This window comes from Suricata suricatta, chromosome 6, assembly GCF_006229205.1.
Source record: "Suricata suricatta isolate VVHF042 chromosome 6, meerkat_22Aug2017_6uvM2_HiC, whole genome shotgun sequence".
NCBI lineage: Eukaryota > Metazoa > Chordata > Mammalia > Carnivora > Herpestidae > Suricata > Suricata suricatta.
This window is the reverse complement of record NC_043705.1, coordinates 17911329-17921503: the sequence shown is the minus strand read 5'-3', so window position 1 is coordinate 17921503 and position 10175 is coordinate 17911329. Positions and strand designations below refer to the sequence as shown.

The 10175-nt window shown below is 40.6% G+C and overlaps 1 long non-coding RNA gene across 1 annotated transcript in view; it reads left to right on the top strand.

The window, feature by feature from the left end:
- LOC115294423 overlaps nt 1-4070 on the top strand; it is a 31468-nt gene extending 27398 nt beyond the window's left edge. Inside the window, exon 2 of the long non-coding RNA XR_003909888.1 lies at nt 3489-4070. This is a non-coding gene — a long non-coding RNA (uncharacterized LOC115294423). The remainder of the gene's footprint in view (nt 1-3488) is intronic.
- The last annotated feature ends 6105 nt before the right edge of the window (nt 4071-10175 follow it).

The following is a 10175-nucleotide window of genomic DNA, read 5'->3' as shown; positions in this document are numbered from 1 at the left end:
GAGGGACGGATAAAGAAAAGTAGAAATACACAGAGAAAACAGTGAGGATTTCTCTAACTTTGGACTGTGTGATATATTTTTTTATGGTTTTTATTTATTTTTGAGAGACATAGAGAGACAGAGTGAGCAGGGAGGGTCAGAGAGAGAGGGAGACATAGACTCTGAAGCAGGCTCCAGGCTCTGAGCTAGCTGTCAGCACAGAGCCCAATGCAGGGCTTGAACTCACGAACTATGAGATCATGACCTGAGCCGAAGCCGGAAGCTTAACCGACTGAGCCACCCAGCACCCCTGTGCTATATTATTCACTTAACTTTTGTAAGATTGGAAGGTAACTTTTTAAATCTTTTCGCTAAGTTGAAGTATCATCATCCTTAATTTATTTATTCAATAAACATATATTTATTGGGAACCAACATTTCCACCATAAAAGAATCTAAGTTTTATACACATGTAATTATTTTTGGTTAAGAGAGGAATCACGCTTTCTAAAATATTAAATTTTATGCCTCACCTGTGATAAACTAACCACAAATCAAGAAATATAGAAATATGCCATTTGTGAAATTTTCTGAAACTTATTCTTTGATAGTAAGAATCTGAAACCCATGACAGCAGGAACTTTGAACCAGACTAAGACAACGTTAATGTGGATTACCACAACTGAGAACCAGGCAAAGTGCATTTTTAGAGAGATCAATAACCAAAGATCAAAAAGAAGTGATAAAAGTAAATGGTAAAGACAAAATGTGTGCTTCCTTTCCTTTCCTTTTTTTTTTTTTTTTTTGTTGTTGTTGTTTATTCAGTTTTGAGAAAGAGGGAGGGTGAGGGGCAGAGTGAGAGGGAGACACAGAATCCGAAGCAGGCTCCAGGCTCCGTGCTATCAACCCAGAGCCCGAAGTGGGGCTTGAACCGAAGTCGGATGCTTAACCGACCAAGCCACCCAGGCACCCCAGTGTACTTCCTTTTCTATGCAGACTCATGCCATTTCTGTCCAGAGGATGTAAAGAGGTGAGTTTTTCATTGCCCTTTGCTATGGACTAAATGCCGTGTCTCACCCAAATTCTCATGTTGAAGCCCTAACTGTCACTGACATGGTATTTGGTTGGAGATGGGATCTTTGGGAGGTGATTATGTTTAGATGAAGTCATGAGGGCGGGGCCTCCATGACACATGGGATCTGTGTTCTTAGAAGAAGAAGAAGAGAGAAAAGAGGACACCAGAGCGCTCTCTTTTTCTGTCGCGTCAGAACACAGCGAGAAGGTGTCTGTCTGCAAGCCAAGAAGAACTCTCCCCAGGAACTGAATCAGCCAGCTCCTCCATCGTAGACTTTCCAGCCTCCAGAACTGGGAGAAACCAATGGCTGTTGCATAAGCCACGCAGTCCACGGTATCTTGTTAGAGCAGCCCGGGCTGATTTATACATCTTGAGTATCCAGCATTTGATAAGAGTGGATGAAATGTTACTTGTTTAGCTTTACTGTAGTCATAAACTTCTGGGATGTGTTCTTTACCCTGACCTCTGTGAGGACAAGAAAGTGGTGACAGAAATTAAGAACAGGCCTGAAAAGATGATGGAGCCTGGCGGAAGCGTATTGTGGCTAATGAACGGGTGTGAGTTCTTCAGGCAGAAGCGCAGTATCAGCAGGAGCACAGAAGAGTAGGTAGGAAGGGGAAATGTCAAGCATTTCTCCAATTATTAGCTTTTATTTTATAGTCCTGTTTTTGCCCAAAGTGGCCATTCTCTATCCTCAAGTCCTCATGTTAACAATGCCAGTTAATAGGAACTCCAACATAAGCTTCGGTTTATAATATGCTGCTTGATGAATGTAGGGTTGATTAAATTAAATACTATTGACATAGAGGCTTTAAACAGTGAAGCCCAATTACAGGGATCAAGCGATCACAAGAGGAGGCACATGGGAGAGATTTTCATATGCCTCCCCATTCAGCGGAACTGAAGATGGAATTTCTCATGCTGACAGTCTGATTTATAAGAGGTCTAAGGTAGAAATCACGTATAGATGAAAGTGAGCTCTTCTCAAACTGAGCCTAGCCACCCCCCATGCCTAGTGACTAGATCACAAAATGCAAGGGTCACAGTCATCAGAAAAGATTGGACCAAGCACAGACATCCACTGCAGTATTTTTGGTGTTGGACACCCAGGCTCTGGAGCCAAACTGCCCGGGTTTGAATCGTGACTCTGTTCAATAGAGTTGTACCTGACAACTGCCTCTGAATTTGCTCATCTGGAAACTAGAAGTGCAGTATCTCACGTGGTTGTTAGGAAGATTAGATGAGATCATCCAGGTAAGTCCTAGATCAAGCCAATCTTTTCTACTTCTTGGGCCTAGAATTTCCCACTTCAAAAATATTCTTGAGAAGAAGACGTTGTAGAACTAAGAATTAAAGGGAGAGTGGGGGAGTGGGAGTATGGGGGTGCCTGGGTGCCTGAATGGCTCAGTTGGTCGAGCATCTGATTCTTGATTTCCGCCCAAGTCATGCCAGAGTCCAGCTCCAGCAGGTGCAGGGCTCCTTGAAGGATGGACAGTGTCACTGAAAGGGAGTAAGAGAGCCTCGAGTTTCTTTCTGATCACCAGGCAGGCATCTCTGCACTGACCAGAGAGTCAGCTTTATTTATTGAAAAAAAAAATGTTTGGGGTACAAAACAGAAGTGACAATTGCCTTAGACATTATTTCTGATGACAAATTTTTTGGTATGTAAAAATTATCCCGAACTTGGATTGGTAGAAGACTCATGCATAATCTTTATCAGTAGTGATGGATGTAGGTGACTAGATGCTTATCATACAGGGAAGGAATGTATCTTTAGCATTCAAAAGCAAGGCAATGATTTTAGCATAGCAAAGGCAAGAGTTAGTTCTTTGTGAGCAGGGGTCAATAGCCTGTTTTCTTGAGGGGATAAAAAACAGGTTTCTCAGGAAATGTAATATTTGCTCCTATAGTCACCAAAGAAGAAACTCCTATAATAAGTTCCTTCACAAGGTACAATGAGTATATTTTTAGCTTAAGAGGACAATTACTCCTGACACAAGTCAGCCAGGTGCCATGGGGGTCGGTGTTCAGGAAAAAATATTTGAGTGGGGGTAGTCATCAGTCTCCATCTGACAGCGGGAGGCCTTGGAAACCCACCTTACCTCACAAGGAGATTTTCTCAACTCCATAAGTTCAGCAAGGTCATGATCTCACTGTTGTGAGATCCAGCCCCGCATGGGGCTCTGCAGTGACCCAAGTGTGAAGGTTGCTTAAGATTCCCTTTACCCCTCTCCTTCCTCCCCACCACTGCCTGCACATGCATGTACATGTGCATTCTCTCTCTCAGAAAAGAAAAGAAAAAAGGGGAGTGGAAGGAGACTGGGAAGCCTTTTAGTCCAAAATAAAGAGAATAAAGCTCAGAAGGATTAAAACCCCTCCCTAGGATTACACAGTTGTCATTAAAAGTCAAAAGCCAGACTCCTCTGTTTTTCAGGGTAGCCCCCAAGCCCTCCTGGGCATGGCCTCCCCTGATTAGGAACGCTTCTCCACCAGCTGATGAGATGAGTCAGTCATACTCCATAGACAGTTGCCTGCACGGACGTCGTCTTGCCTTCCGGCTCGTCCACAGCTCGCCTCCGTCACTGCCCTTAACACATTCTGGTATTGTCAGCAGTTTCAAGTTTTGCTGAAACATCGGGGTCATCTCATATTCTGCCTCAAGCCTGTCAAGTTTGAAGTCTGCAGATCTCTGGCCACAATTAGGCATTTAATTAATGTTGTTGTAGATGTCTTTCCTGTTTGAGTAAGGACTAAGCACGTCAGTGTCTTCACTGCAGAGGCGTGTGTACGGAACTGCCCTCTACATCTGACCTTTCGGACAAGGCCACCATGTCACTTCCTAAATGTGTTTTCTCATCTTTCTCAATACTGACACACCGGTCAACCTGCCCAATGAGACCATAACCTCATTTATGGGAGAAAATGTAAAGGACCCATTTCTTGACTTGTCTCTATTGTCACAAGTTGCTTTAATTGTCACAAGTTGCTTCGAAAAACTTTAAAAAAAGTAGTAATACCTGAGTGGCTCTTGTTTCCTTGGAGTCTGGATTTTCTTTCTTAGGTGAGTAGCTTAAGGAAGGATAAAGAACATGTTTTGCTAGAAAACAGTTGTTTCGGTACAATAATTTGTGCTTTATGTCATCTTAGAGTGCTGAGTGTAAATTTATCTTTGAGCCATGTTTTATTAACTTTTCCTCCCAAAGAGTTACATCAAAAGACTTTCTAAATAAATGATGCACTCAGGCTGCTCATTCTTACATGCATACCAATGACTTCTGTTGGTTGCAAAACACGTAGTCAGTACTTTAAACAACCAGGATAATATCACAAACTAAAATATTCAACATCTCCATCTCGGTACGCTGTCGCCAGGCAGACAACGATTAGAATTGGTAATCAGTTTCACTGCTGGTAGGTTGAGTGGCACTGATGCATTTTATATCCATGCTTATGCCAAACTCAATTAACATTCTAACACGGTGTATTTCAAAGACACTGACCTAATCTCAGAGAACAATGCATTTATTTATTTCATGTTAAAAGCTCTTACATTTCATGAAGGGTTCTTAAAGCAAAGATATTTATTGTCACAATAATGTTTAAGTTGGAGCTTCTGAAGAAATGCAAAAATAAATACACTTGCTTTAAAATTCCTACTGTAAGTGATGCATGTCCTTACTGTGGAAGAAGAAAAGAACCCTTACAAGCTATAAATCTTCCGAATTTTAAAATTATGGAGAGAGCCTGTCTCCTTACAGGTAACATTTTAAATAGCCTAAGGTTTTTGATTGTTTGTGTGTACCTTCTCAAAAGAATAGCTGACATGAATTTATGTTAAGAGTGAAATTTTAGGCTAGGTAAACCTGTACTTACCCACCTGTTTATTTATTTGTCAGTGTGATTCTAATTATTAACGCATAAGCCAATTAACAGAATAGGGTTCATACATGAGATAAAAAAAACTGCACAATGATCTATATAGACACATATGTATTTATGTGTGTGTGTGGTATGTACATAGCCTCTTCATTAATAACATATTAACAGTACATAATAAGCTTCCCTGTGTCAGATTAATTACTTATCCAGAATAATCATGAGCAAATAACCATAAATTTTTTAAAAATCAGCTCTTTTTCAGGGAAGGTCACCAAAGTAACAATACTGATCTGAAGTTTATATTGAGTATTGACTGTGAAAACTGGGGCAAGGCTTTGCCGACATGATGGCAGAACATCTGGATAAAGAAATGAATGGTGCTGTTAAATCATCCATCTGTTTTGTCTACACAGTATGAACAGTCATATACTAAGAAACACTGGGCTGGTTAGCACAGTATAGATAAAGCATCTCAATATTTAAAGTTCTTTCAGAGTTAACATCTGGATAGTGGAACATTTTTTTCTTTACATCTGTATGTTTGCAAGTTGCAGAGACACAGCCCTGATATACAAGATTAACACTGCATTTGTTTTTAAAAGTTTGCCATTTATAGCTCATTTGATATTATCTTCTTTTAATCATATTTGCTGAAACCTCATGGTGTGGAAACACACATCAGTGAAAAGCCAGAGGGATAAAAATGAAAGTCTTTTGTATCTCAGAGTAGATTTTATTGAACATTTATGGGAAGGAAATGGGAAAAAAATATTAAATGTAAGGATAGCATTTCTCTTCAAACTTGTTTCCCTAGTTGACTCAGTATTTTGAACCTAACAGTGATAGCCAGAATTCAAAGTTCCCCAGTTTGGGGGAAGTAAATGTTTAGTGTATGTAGAAAACATTAGTTTTTAGAAGAGGACGAAGATAGGGATGCCTGGGTGGCCAAATCGATGAAGCATCCAACTCTTAGTTTTGACTCAGGTCATGATCTCACGGTTCTTGAGTTCGAGCCCCGATTCAGGCTCTACAGTGATAGCGAAAGGTCTGCTTGGGATTCTCTGTCTCCCTCTCTCTCTGCCCCTCCCCTGCACTCTCTCTCTCTTTCTCTCAATGTAAATAATAAACTTTAAAAAAGAAAGAAGAAAGAAAGAGAAAGAGAGAGAGAGGAAAGGATCAAGACAGCGTTCCTTGAATCTCTTATTTTTCTCACATTCTTGACCTATGAGTATTTCCTTTATCATCCTTTGAAGCCAGCCTGGAGAATCTAACCTTACATACTAGAAGAATATAATATAATTAGTGACAATAGGTTCCGATAATGTGACAACCTAGAGGGGAAAAGAAATGCTCTGACATGATTTCCCTTGCAGTTTTTTCGTTTCTTCCTACAAAGTATGGCTATGTAAAATAAATTATTTTTCAAAAGGTCCATTGTTAGAGGAGAGAAATTTTGATCTACTTTATATGCCTTAAACAAATGCTAATTCTCTGTAGAAAAAAATTATATTTAAAATTTAATACCAGGAAAAATATTCTTTGTTATCCACTACTTTTGCCCAGGAGGAAAAAAAAAGTATCTCTTTTATTCCTTGTTCAGTAGTGACATTTCTGATGAAAGCATTTGTTTCAGCCAATTTATTTTTGTAGCAAGCCTGATTTTATGTAGCATCACATGGCTCAGTTCAATTGACATCTTTTTTTGGTGTGAGCAGGCACATTTCCAGAACAAAACAGAGACCCAACCTGGTAACTGAATGCAGGTGTCTTCAACTGTACAGTTAAAACGAAGATCCAGGACACCCCTGCTCACACTGGTAGCATGAATCTCATACAAATCCAAAGCTGTTCACCAGGCAGAAAAGTAACACAACCCTGTACTGAACCTACTGCAGCAGATTTTATTGATGCCATTGCCTGGGGTACACTGGGCCACTATACCCATAAAAAATCATAATTAAGCTGTGGGATCTATTACATTCTATAGCTTAACACCTGAACTAAGCTCAGAGCATTGATTAATTTTTCCATTTATATGTCTTGTTTTCTGTCGAGGAAGAAGGTCCCGACAGGCCATCCATCATCTTTCATTTCCATTTTTCTTTTATTACTACCTCTATTAAAAGGAAATCATGAAAGCAATGAAGTTTCTTTTGTAATAAAACAATAGGAAAGCCTATATCCTGACTGTGTTGTTTAGATTGAAATCACCTAGAGTTTCTTATATTTTTATTCGAAACTGCTAAGCTGTAGTCCCGCTGACTCCCTGTAGAGCAGGGAGGCGGGATGTGAATTACACAGTGTCTACAGGGTGCTTTTTGAGCAGTGCTTACAACTCAACCTCCCATGGACCCAGGGAACTCCCTCACTTTGGCAAGACTCCGTGTCCCATGGGCATGGACATCCCTAGGTCTGGAAGCTGTCTTTCCCAGGCAACTCCTGTAAACAGCTGAGATGTAAAGTTCAGACTGCCTGGCACCCTCACACTTTGTACCGACGCTAACAGTACTCTCATGCCTACCTTGTAAGGACGGAGAACAAGTGGAACAAAAACCCACGATGTGTCCAGCAGTTTTCCCAGACTGTCTAGAGCTCTTGATATAGCACAGAGAGGAAGGAGTCTGCAGGCTCTCTCCTCTTCATGATGCGTGCTTTACACATTTCTCCAATAATCCATATCATACAGCCTGGTAGAATTTTTTCCAAGTTCTGCCACATGATAGGTACCAATTATTAAGAAAGCTGTCTTACCTGGTAAGTAGTGGTCTACATTCCATTCGAAGGCAACAGTATTCTCTTCTAGTCCAGTTCTGGACCAAGTGTAGGTCCAAGACAGGGGAGAGAGCAACAGATAAGTTTCCATATCACTTCTTTTTTTTTTCTTAATGTTTATTTTTTGAGAGAGAAAGATAACATGAGCAGGGGAGGAGCAGAGAGAGAAGGACAGAGAATCCAAGGCAGGCTCTGTGCTAACAGCAGAGAGACATGTGGGGCTCAACCCCACAAACCACAAGATCATGACCTGAACCAAAGTTGGATACTGAACCAATGGGACCATCCAGGTGCCCCACTTCCCTGGCACTTCTGAAGAGCAAGAGTTTCAGCTAAATCCAGGCTGGCCCACCTGCACTGCTGAAATCTGGGGCTGGTCAAGAGGTGGCTGAAAGTTGCCAGCAGGGGCTCCATATGAGCTCCAGAATGACAGACGCCAAACAGTTCAATGAGACGAGGGCCTGGAACAGGAAGTCTACAATAACTAAGCAGGATGGTTAGAGAATGAGAAACAGGTAGAAGACTTTTCAGGATCAAGAAATTCTGAATCACTCAGAAAGCTGGTCCTAATAACAACAGATCCTTAAAAATAAAAAATAAAAAGTAAAGCAAAGCATAAATAGCCAGATAGAGAACTTACCGAGGTCTTCAGACAGGGGCAAGGACCATTGGCAACTTATTGGCTGTTAGGTATAAAAGCACTAGATTCCTGACATCTACTATCTAAAACTCATTGGCCTATTTCTTCCAATCATTAAGAAAGTCCTGGGGGGAAGGAGGGGAAGAATAGAAGCAACTCTCAAGGTGGCACGACCATATGTGCCAGTATGGGGGACGATGGCAGATTTTGTCTTCGTCCTGGTATAACCACCAAGAGCATCTCATTTCATTCAAAAACAATTCCTAATTTCAATGACAAACTTCATGGTCACCTTCTTTAGAGGGCTCCAATTGGGAAAAAGAGGGAGGAAAGAAGGAGATCATCATCATAAATTCAACAAATATGTATCGATCATTTACTCTGTGTCGGTCTGTGGTGATACAGCTATAAAACGAAATAGCCATATCTGGTGTCCTCACAGAGTCAGCCGCACCACATGGAAGATAAACAGCTAAAAGGAAAAGTCAATAGCAGACATAGTCTAATTACAATTAATTTAATAAAGGACAACCAGGTGGCAATTAGAGAATGATACTTGAAAATAATATAAATACTCCAAAAACATGAAATCAAAAAAATGAAAGCTGTAGAAAATAGGACGTGTTACTGACCTTGTAGCCTTGGTAGTGAAATGGACTCTACCTTCTTTTTGTACTCTACCTCCAACTTGATGGGATGGGTGGGTGAAAATTTCCTTTAATGGATGTAGGGTTCATTTAATCTGTCAGTTTGTCCACTTGCAAATATTTATTAGTTCCTATAATGCTCAGAACACTGTGTCTACCGGGCATGTGACTAGGGGACAGGCCTTATCCTCACAGAGCTGAACGAGTTGAGTTGTGAGTAGTCAGAACAGTCCCAGAGACTTACAGACCAGCCTTACAGAATACCTCGATGTTGAACTAAGCACATGCAGTTTTCAAAAGCAGCTTGTATTTGAAATATTTAAAAAAAGAATTGATGTCATCACAAAAAAATAAGACTGACTTTTTTAGGCACCCTTTATAAGTTTTACATCTCGCTGTCATCTTTATGTTTGGGAACACATTGTATGTCAGGGTGTGGGTGGGCATGTATGTATTTTTGTGCTTAAAGACTTGGAGGATAATTTTTGAGCTCTGGAAACTGACATCTTGGCCCAAACTTTCTTCACTGGGATTTCCTGGCACTTTGTTTATCCATTCCCTTTGGCCTCCTGCTGCCTAAGATAGCAGGCAGAACACCCTTCCTCCCACCTAATTGGTGGCTTCTAAGAGACCAGAGAAGGGTCAGCAGGGCCCTATTGCTATTTCTCCATCACCTCCACCACCGTGGTCTCATTAATGGTGTCCAGCCTGTCTCCTCACCAACCTCTACCTGTAGACCCCACGCATTCCCTCCTATAACAATATCCCACATACCTGGATATCCTGAAATTGAACTAGAGTTTATGATTATCCCACACTACCATTATTAAATGCTACTATTAGAAGAGAAAAAAAAATCTACATGTGAATGTACTTCCTTCAAAAAACAAGGGACTTCTTGTTTAGACTGACCTGAGTACATAACTGTATGATAAACCCCCTGGGTATAAAAGAAAAAATTACATGCATAGAAAGAGAGCCAGAGGAAGAATTTCAAATCAAACAATTGATTGACTTCCAAAAGACCTCTTGGAACCAAACTCTTAAAACCATTCAGTCCCTTTTGTTTTGATTCATTAATCACCAAGCAGCCTTGTGATCTTAATTTACTTTCCTCAATGGGAGGAGGGTACCTAATGGATAGATTGGAATTCTATGTGCTAAGTTAGATTTTTCTACAATC